Source organism: Urocitellus parryii, chromosome 10, assembly GCF_045843805.1.
Source record: "Urocitellus parryii isolate mUroPar1 chromosome 10, mUroPar1.hap1, whole genome shotgun sequence".
Lineage (NCBI taxonomy): Eukaryota > Metazoa > Chordata > Mammalia > Rodentia > Sciuridae > Urocitellus > Urocitellus parryii.
Window position 1 is genome coordinate 8832348 of NC_135540.1, and position 9449 is coordinate 8841796.

General features: G+C 37.7%; 1 pseudogene; it reads left to right on the plus strand.

The window, feature by feature from the left end:
- Positions 1–7603: 7603 nt before the first annotated feature.
- On the plus strand, positions 7604–8591 carry LOC113184258 (tRNA (uracil-5-)-methyltransferase homolog A pseudogene; annotated as a pseudogene).
- The last annotated feature ends 858 nt before the right edge of the window (positions 8592–9449 follow it).

The window sequence follows — 9449 nt, forward strand, 5'->3', positions numbered from 1 at the left end:
ATGGGAAATTAATTATCCCTGGATATTAATAGAATGAATATTTTATAACTCATTCTCACAGTTTACAATTTTCATAATGTTAGAACCTATACATGGCAAGGAAACAAGCTAGAAAATATACCCCTAAATATTCAGTGTGACAATGTTTTTTCATTTTCCTATCATATTAAAAACAACAACAACAACAACATCAAGAAAATGACTGGTCAAAGCTGGGAATATAAAATCAAGAACAGCAATGTAATCTGGCAAATAAAATTTCTGTTTGTGTAGCTATTTTTAGATTTTTTTATATGGAAGTACTTTTATCCACTAATAAAATGAGTTGTATAATCCAGATCACAGGCTGGGGGAAGTTTAACTTTGTTATAATAGTGGTAAATGCATATTGTCTAAAAATGTCTGTATGTGTACAATTACTTAAACGGTGATCCCTGTAAATGGATTCTGAAGCAGGAAACTGCATGCTAACAATTTTTACTGGGAAGAACATTGGTAATCAATACTTGTAAAATAGTGAATAAAGCAGAATACTGCACACAGAGGAAGAAGTTTGAACTTTGATACAATTGAAATAGAGGCTTAAGTTTAATCCACAGAGAGCTTTGGAGCTAGATTGTACCATCAGGGACTGGAATTGCAATGAGGGCCTGGTATACACTACCCCTTCTCAGTTGGTTATTAGCTACAAGAAGCAACTAGCATTCAGTCCAAAGTGTTCTCTAGCAAGAAAGAACAGTGAGAAGTCAGCCATCCAGGTTCTGGGAAGCTGGGAGGAGTGCTGATGGAAGGGAGGATCTACCTGGCGCACCCGAAGTCCTCTGATGTGGCCACAACTCATTGCCACTCAGATGCACTTGCTGGTCCTTGTCATATTATTGCACATAGAATGTCTCCCTAGGACTTGTCAAACAAATATGGTGGGCTGGGGATGTGGCTCAAGCGGTAGCGTGCTCGCCTGGCATGTGTGTGACCCGGGTTTGATCCTCAGCACCACATACAAACAAACAAAGATGTTGTGTCTGCCGAGAACTAAGAAAAAATAAATAAATATTAAAATTCTCTCTCTCTGTCCCCCTCTCTCTCTCACTCTCTCTTTAAAAAAACAAAACAAAACAAAACAAAAAAAAAACAAATATGGTGCCAGTCACTGTTTAAAATGCAAGGTAGACATGACTCAAAACTATGGCAAGAGGGGTCATGACCATGTCAACTGAAAGGAAAAGCAAGAGGGTTGAAAATTGTTTAAACAGAGAGATAAAATTATGTGCATTTACCTGTGCCAAACATTGTTTTGAAATATATATATATATTTCAAACATATATATGTATGTATGAATATATATATATATATATATATATATATATGGATTGACTAAATCTAGCTAGTTAATATGTGCAATTTCACGTAGTTATCATTTTTGAGGTGGGAACACTTCATATCCATTCTCAGAGCTTTTCATGAATACAATATATTGTTGACCATAGTCACAATGTTGTGCAATAAGATCACTTACATTAATTTCTCCTATTTCATTGAAATTTAAATGCTGGAGTGAGCAAAAAGAAAAGTACTGGAGGAAGTTAGGGGGAGGTTGGTCAGTGTGATCAGGCCGCCTGTGTTTGTTTCTAAGTCTTAGGTTCCTACCTACTCACAGAAACCAAGTGTCTCTACCATGGTCCATGATTCATTCCAAAAGGATGCCTCCCAGATCTTTTGAGAAGGACATTCCTATGTTGTCAAACTGATGGTAGATGGGGAGATTTATCCTCAAAGACTTCCAGGGAAAGAATTGCAATTTCAAGATTTTCTAAAGTAAATGCTCTAAGAAAAGGGAAGGCAGGGACTTATCCAACAGTCAGGAACAAACCTGCCTAAAGTTCAGACAAGTTGAAGGGGACAGTAAATTTAATGACTAGTAATTTGTAGAGAAAATTGGAAGGTTACTGTTCCCAAACTTCAACCCTCTTCACAGTGGTCTCTGCTCTCTATTTAACACTGTAGATAGAAGAGTGAGCGCTAAAGATACTCCTCGTTGGACCATCTGAAGGCCAAACGTTTTCTTCCCCACGCTCTATACCTCAGCACCCCCTCCTTCGGATGATGAATGCTAGTAACCTTTGCTGGGAACATGACTCCTCTCCTCCACTGAATGATGAAGTATAGACCTTATTTTCAGAGATGACACCACATCGTAGCCGAGGGGGTCATGCCCTCTGTAAGTTTTCATACACTTGTGCTAACTGAGGTCTTAGGATAGGAAAGGAAAGCCCACATAGGGGATGCACACAGACATGAAACAGTCTTATTCTTGGTCCCTCCCACCTAGGGAAGACTTCAGTGGACTGAAATGGTTCAATTTAGTAGTTGGTGAAGAATCAACCTGTGTGACCGTCACTGTTGAACTCTGTGGCTGACACACTGGACATTGGTCATTAGCGACAGCTAGATCTGCCCCTGTGAGAGGGTCCATGCTGTGCTCATCTCTTTCCTCTGTCCCTGATGTCATTGCTCTTCTGTTCTTATACCCATTGTGCCAGCAACAGAATGGCTGTTGACAAGAGTCTGCATGACATTACCTGGCCGAATGTTTTTATCTACCTGGCTCTTTTCTTGGTCTCCCATAATAGATATTCCATTTGGCTATTAGCCTGCTATCCAGGTATCACCACACCTCTGTGCCCTCCCATAGGTCACTACATGTCATTTTCTCAGATCCCAGCCTTTTAATTAGTCTTTATTTCCAAGAACAGTCAAGTCATTTTCCACTGAAGAAGAGTCTCTATTTTTTTTTTTTTTAATCTTCTGGCATATCTTCTTTCACAGAGAATAAACATACAGGTATGCGGCTCCGATCTCTACTGTTGCAGAAAATGTCTCCTCCTACTGTCTTTTAGAGATACCCAGTTGGGCTGTACACAGCAGGCGTCTCTGTTTTCCCTGTGCCAACATGCTGAGTCAATCTACCTATGAGCTGAACTTGACCTTCTTTGTTCTCTACTAGTTGTCCATGAGGGAACCCTCCTGGGATCATGGTTGTGACCTCACAGACGGGCACGAGTGTGCAGTGTTGAATACATGGTCCCCTGTCGTGAGACCTACTTGTGCCTTTTGACCCTCCTTAAGCTGGATTCCAAGTACGCATCTTCCTCCTAAAATATAATGCTGATGAGTTCACCTCACCTTGTACTTGATGAATCCCAAATAACTCAATGTATGATGCTCAGTTCTGGCTGTATAGTGACTTATGTCCCATGCTTGCTTTCTACACAGATTCAGAAATATTCCAGGCAGTACCTTGTAATCTGCTAGATTTCTTTTGTTTCACTTCATACCCTTCAGGATGGATACCGTGCTTTACCCAATTAGGGAACCCTAAGGCACATTCTCATCCCATGCCTCCAGTGCTGTGGAGTCTGCACATCATATAGCTGGGACTGCAAAGCTACATACACCACAGCCCACGCCTACAATTGAGCCTTTTCATTCATGGAGCTCATTTCAAGGCTGACCCATCTATTCATGCAAGTAAATACACTGGAGCAGTATTCCCAGAGGTGAAATGTTCTCTCTCTAGAACTTGAAGATGTCTAGCAGATGAAATTTTCAGTAAAGAGATTAGATGCACTATGCAATAGTTTAATTCACTAGATACCTCTATTTTTCCCAAGGCCCTGACTAGGGAAACAAAATAGGGAAGAGAGAGAGCTTTGCCAAGGAAATTTTTGCATATTTAAGGACTTTTCAAGAAATGTTTATGTTTCAGATACAGAGATAAAGGTGAGGTTTGAAGGGGACTGAGGATAAGAAAGTGCCAAGAAAATTTGGTTTGTCATATTAAAAATTTAGCCATCCTCTTAACAGCAATTCAAACTTGTTTACATATTTTAGCAAGAAAATAAAAAATGTGTTTATGATTGATAATTTCAGTTGCTTTTCTTAATAAAAATAATAATTCTTAGTACCTCATACAATTAAAAATGAAGAAAATGTGGAACCAATTTTCTAAAAAAAATAAAGATTCTTATAATAATTGCTTTTGAAGAAAAATTTCCTTTAAAACACATCATATTTGCTCTATACCTATGTTTCCTTTCAGATTTTTTCCCTCTTATCATCTTATTCTTCACTGTTTTGTATCTTGCCCCACCAACTATAAATGGCAAATCACTTGCTTATCTCCCAAAACGTGATGTTATACTGAAAACTTCTTCATGAAGAAAAAAAATGACATAAGAATTTAATATGGATGATTTGTGCAGATGTCATACAATCTTAAAGATTCAATACAAACACAATTTGCAAGTTGATAAATTTTTATTAAATCTATGGAATAATATATGCCTGTCTCCTAGGTTGAGGAGGGTTGTTTTTTAAATTTTATTTTAATATTTAAAATAGATGGCTCCATAAAACATTATGACTTGCATTAGTGAGAAAGAATGTTTCTTTTTGAAATTTGTTTTGATGAACTATAATCGGTCACCCATTCTTTTTCTTCCTCCAGATGTCCTTTCACTACTTAGTATTAAAAAAACTACTTTAATAGCATTGTTTTAACTCTAATATTTTCTTTTTTACACACTATATTTATTTTATTTGCTTGCAAAGCATTTACATGTTCTAAAATGACATTTAATACATTATTTTACATAGGTGGAACATAATTCTCTGATGGTTTATTTTATTATGCTTCTATTAGGAGTATAGACTGATATAGTAAACAATATAATTTCAGTACTTTGTCTCAAAACTGCTTGTGAAAACACTGATCTCTGGAATTTTTCTTCTCAGTAATAAAAAGGTTTGAAAATTATGATTTTGCTTACATATCATTTCCAGCATACAAAATAAAAGCCATTGTACCTAAATCCACTTTGGAGGAGAAAATATTAGTAAAAGGAAAATTCAGATGAATCTCATTCTAAATATTAAATCAAATTGCAAAAAATTTAAAATGATGAACAGTTTTATTACTTACGGACATCAGAAAATCTAGAGAGAGACTCATCTAAAAATATAGAACAAAGTCTAAATATGCCAATCATTTGGAATGGATAATTACAAATGTGGAGCATAGAATTTTCTGATTAAAACAATGCTCTCAGTTGCTCACAGAATAGTTTATTTAAAAATTCTGTTTCTAGATCTAAATACATTTCTAAATATCCTTAGTTTAATTTTCAAGTTCTCATATCAAAAACAGAAAAAGGTTTTAATTAGTGGCAAAGGTCTAATAAATATATAGAGCAAATAATTTTGGAGTTGAAAGTATTTCCCTAAAAAATATGAGATCTCCACAGTTATAATCTGAGGATATGCAGATTCACCTAACTTTATTTTTTGTGGTGGTTCTTATTTTGTTTAGGATGAGAAGCCTTATTTACCCTATAAAATATGAAAGTATTGAAAAGTACAAAAGTGCAATGGCCCCACTATTCTAAAATATTAGGCTTAAATCATATAAATAAAAATGAAATAAAATGCACTAATGAAAAATGGTATACAGGTGTTTTATCACCGAGTTTTATTGTACAGGATCACTCTCACTTGTGATTAACATGGTTACAAAAGCTCAATTAATCAAGGTCATTCTTCACATTCCAATTATTAAGTTCAAGGTAAAGAGATGGGTTTCCAGATTCATATTATTAACTGTTGATTTTACAGTTTTTAAGATTTATGACCTTAAAATGCTATTCCTTAATTGCATTACTTATAAAAAAATATTCACTGTCAAGTCTTTATTCCACATTGCTTGGTAAGTGCTTTGCATATGCTGTATCAATAGCTGAACTTTAGCTAAACCGCTACTAATTTTGATGAGTGCATAAAATAACATGTTTCATAATGGCACTTGAAAACCCCAAGTGCTTTGGAGACCTGTGACTTTCAAGCACACAGCAGTTAAGAAATACAAGTTGATGACTAAAAACACAGACCTGAATGCAATTTTGATTTTAAAGGATGGGTAATTTGTTGAAGTAGTTAAGGAATGTTAAATTCCAACATTTACAGTTGTAGAAAATTTCTGTATGTTTATGAGTATTCGGTAGTTCAAGTAAGAGACCATAAAATATTTCTAAAATTATAAATTTAATTACTGTATAACCCTGATGTTGTATTTTTGTTTTTCTTTCTATAACCTATCACTGATACGTCAATTAGTTTCAACTTTGAACACAAGAGTCCTAAGCAGAGACAACAATTAAATATTATTGCAAATACTGTTGATCAATAAATGAAACCAATACATAAATCAAAAGTTCAGCATGATACTGAAAGAAAAACTTTAAAAAGTCTACAGCTAAATTCATTCCAAGTTGGATTTAGGTACTGTTCAGGAAAAAAAAAAAATAACTCTAGTATATATACTTACTTGAAAGTTTGAATGAAATATTTATTTTAAATTATATTTTATGTAACTGATATAAGGTTAGCATATATTTAAATTTCATAGTTTTTTATTTACAGTTACCTAAAATATTTTCAAATCAAGTATCAGAATGTTTATTGTAAACAGTTTGGTGTCAGATAAACTCTGGTTTAAAATGACTGCTTACTAGTTTTGCTATAAGTTCGAACTTTTAACCTCCTTGAGTTACAATTTTTATTTATTTATTTATCTATTTATTTATTTGATACTGGGATTGAACCCATGGGTGCTTTAGCACTGAAGAACATCCTCAGACCTTTCTATTTTTTAATTTTGAGACAGGTTCTTGCTAATTTGTCAAAGATGGCCTTGAATTTGCAATCCCAATGCTTCAGCTTCAGGAGACACTGTGATTGCAGACCTTGACGGAAGGTAAAGAATCTCATCCACAATGTACTAAAAATATTTCCTATTTTATATTAAAATTTAGCACAAGTTTAATGAAATGATATTTCTATAAACATCATACAAAATCTAATTAAAAATTCACAAATATAAAAAGCAAATGCTCAAACCATGTAGAACTGTATATATTTCATGTTTTTAAAAAAGTCATCTTCTCTGAAAGCTCTGATTGGTCTAACTACAACCTTAACCCCCCAAAAAGTAAAAAATATTTAAATATCTTTAATAAAAATAAACAGAATTTGCATATTCTTATGAATTGTTTCAAGCAATTTTTAAAAAAAATTTTGCTCCCTTTTTTCCTCCTTGGCACTATAAGTAGGACACTATTTTTTATTTTGGAGCTGGGCATCTACCCCAGTGGTAGAACGCTTGCCTAACCTTGGTGACATTTTGCAGGGCTGGTGAGTCGGACAAGGCCCTTGGAAAGGCACCCATTCAACGTGCACCTAGCCTGATCCAAGACAAATCCCAAGGCCAGAAAGAGTGAGACACCAGCAATGAATTTTGCTGATGTGGTGACTCCTCTTTGGACTGTGCCATAAGCCGAGAAGTGGAAGTGGGTGGAGTGTGAGCAGGTGCTGCAGAGGGTTGCCAAGGAAACTGGGAAGACCAATTACACCCTGGGCCCTGGATGCCCACACAAAGACCAGCAACAAAAAGGCCTGCTGCCCACTGGAGGGAGTCAGGCAGTCAAGCACTCAGCAAATGGGGGGTAAAAGCCTTCCAGACAGTCATCTGGTTCCCATCATACTCCACATATGGATCTGAGACATATGCAGGCTCCTGGAAGCCAGTATGGCCAAGCCATGGCCATCACCTACTTCTAACCCCAGAAACTGAGCCTGGAGGAGATAACCAGGCTGAAGGCCTGCCTGGTTCAATACTTTATGGAAGGATCAGACAGAGCCAGTGGACTGGTGTACCTCTACTTTGTGGAGGAGGGACAGTGAGAATCCCAGCCAGGAGGGTCTGTCCCTCGAGCATGTTTGGGAAACAGTGCATCCAGGAGGACCTATGTGGGTTGCCTTCCAGATCTCTCCTCATGCCTTCTTCCAGGTAGGACACTATTTTGTATTTTGGAGCTGGGCATCTACCCCACAGGGCACAAACAAACCTGCAGATGAGGTGCTCCACACAGTCATCCAGGACTGGGCCCCACTGGATGAGGAAAGTAGAGTGTTGGATGTGTGCTATAGCACAGGCACCATTGGTCTGTCCCTTGCCTGGAAGATGAAGAGAGTCATAGGGACTGAGCCATTTCAGGAGGCTGTGGTCGACCCCAGGGTGGATGTCCAGGTCAATGAGCTGAGCGACTCTGAGTTCAACTGTGGCTGGGTCAAGGACCTGGTACCCAACCTGGTGAGTAGACTGCCTTCCCAACAACTTGTGGCCACCCTGGACCCACTCCTCACTGCCCTGCATTCCAACGTGGTCCTGGCCATCCATAGAAGTGAGTCCTTCAAGTGCTTCCTGTATGTCATGCAGCCCCAGGCAGCTACTGGTTATTCTGTGGACCTCTGCAGGGGTCCCTTTTACCAGGTCAAGGGCTCTCCCTTCCAAACAGTCAAAGCTGTGGCCATGAACCTGCTTCATCAGGCCCCTTACTGTGAGATGCTCATTCTGTTGGAAAATATGGAGCATCAAAATGGCTCAGGAGCCCTAGGGTACCAAGTCCTGCCAGCCCAAACTTCACAAGGGCTCCCTAATGATGCTCTGCTGGATTCTGGGGCTTCCCTTTCATCCTAGACCCGGAAGCTACAGAGACCAGCTCTTCCATAGCAAGGCCCATCAGGAGGACCAAAGTTGGGGGCTTCCCACAGCCTTGTCTCAGGATACTCAGGAGAGCAATCACAGGGCACAGGCCTAGCCTCCTCGCCAGGACCAATCTGTTGCTGTCAATATAGCCCAAAGGACAGGTAGACTCCTGTGGACTGTCCATCCCACATCCCATCCAACTGGAAGAGTCAGGCTATGAGGGCGAAACTAAACAAATGATGAATAAAAAATATGAAAAAAATCTTCAGCCATTCTCTTGATTCTATTTTAAGAATATATCCATAATTGTGATATTTTTAGTTCCTTAACCATTATTATTGTAATTTATTATTATAGACTTCATGTGCTTCTGTATAATTAGTAAAACTATCAAGGCTTGTTGATAATGGTGTCATATTAAATGGTAGCGTGATTTTTCTATTATATTTGAAAATTCAGCACAATTAAAGAAGATGTGCATTAGTCAAATAGACCAAGTGATAAACAGTAGTGACTTTGTAGTGGATAAATTTGACAAAACTCAAAGTATGATACACAGATTTCCTTTACAAGTATGTTTCAAGTTAGAAATAACCCAAGGGGAATTTGCACAAAATTGGCAGGTCAGAGTGATGCAGCAGCCATTACCTTCTGCAGGGCTTCTTGTTCAGACATGGAGAGGGACAGATGCAGAGGCACTGAAGAGCTTCACCTTCTCCTAGGCTCATCTCTTTTTCTAGACTGCTGGCTCTAACTACAATGACCCTATTCCTACCAAGAAATGTAGAGTACATAGCATTTTGTAAAATTCTCCATCAATTCTTTATGCAGTCTGGGGCCAGCAGGTGG